Genomic DNA, 662 nt, shown 5'->3' with positions numbered 1-662 from the left:
AAACTTGGTCTTTTTCAGGATTTTAAATTTTGTTCCCCTTTTTTTCCCCTCCCACTTTATCTAGGATCTTATCTTGTGACCCCTTTCTGAGCAGTGGGAGGCAGTAGCCAGGCACCCTCTAGTTCTTTTGGTCTCGGGGTCTTGGAGACTAATGGTCATGGAGTCCATTGGTCCACTGGACTACTTGTTTCCACCCTTCTTCTCTTTGCTTCACCCTTCCTGGCTCCAGAAGGGGCACCAGGTGATCTGCATGGAGAAGGAAAATTACTTGTCTGCCTCTTCGGGCAATTGAAGGACAAGACTCGGGGAAGAAGGTGCTGGCCCTAACCTCTAACCCTGAGAACGGGGAGAGGGAATAAAGATCCTGCCCACAATAGCAATGGCTGGTGACAAAGAGAAGGGGCCAAGGATGGACCAAGATATCTAGTATCTAGTTGTAAGGGATTTTGTGATTTTTCTTTTTATCAACACGTTCTGCTATTCCCAAGATGATGGGAAGTTTTATGAAAGGCTGCAGCCTGGCCTATAGCTGTGCTTTGGTGTACTAAGGGAAGGACCTCTTTCAGTGAAGGAAACCAGTCGGATTGAACTGCAGACCGTCATCAGGGCAGGTTTCCCAGGCCATGTTCAAATTCCAGAGGAGCCCTGGTGGCTAGTGAGTT

Source organism: Echinops telfairi, unplaced genomic scaffold, assembly GCF_000313985.2.
Source record: "Echinops telfairi isolate 266 unplaced genomic scaffold, ASM31398v2 ScPeMD7_10;HRSCAF=50, whole genome shotgun sequence".
NCBI lineage: Eukaryota > Metazoa > Chordata > Mammalia > Afrosoricida > Tenrecidae > Echinops > Echinops telfairi.
Note: the sequence above shows the minus strand (reverse complement) of the source record.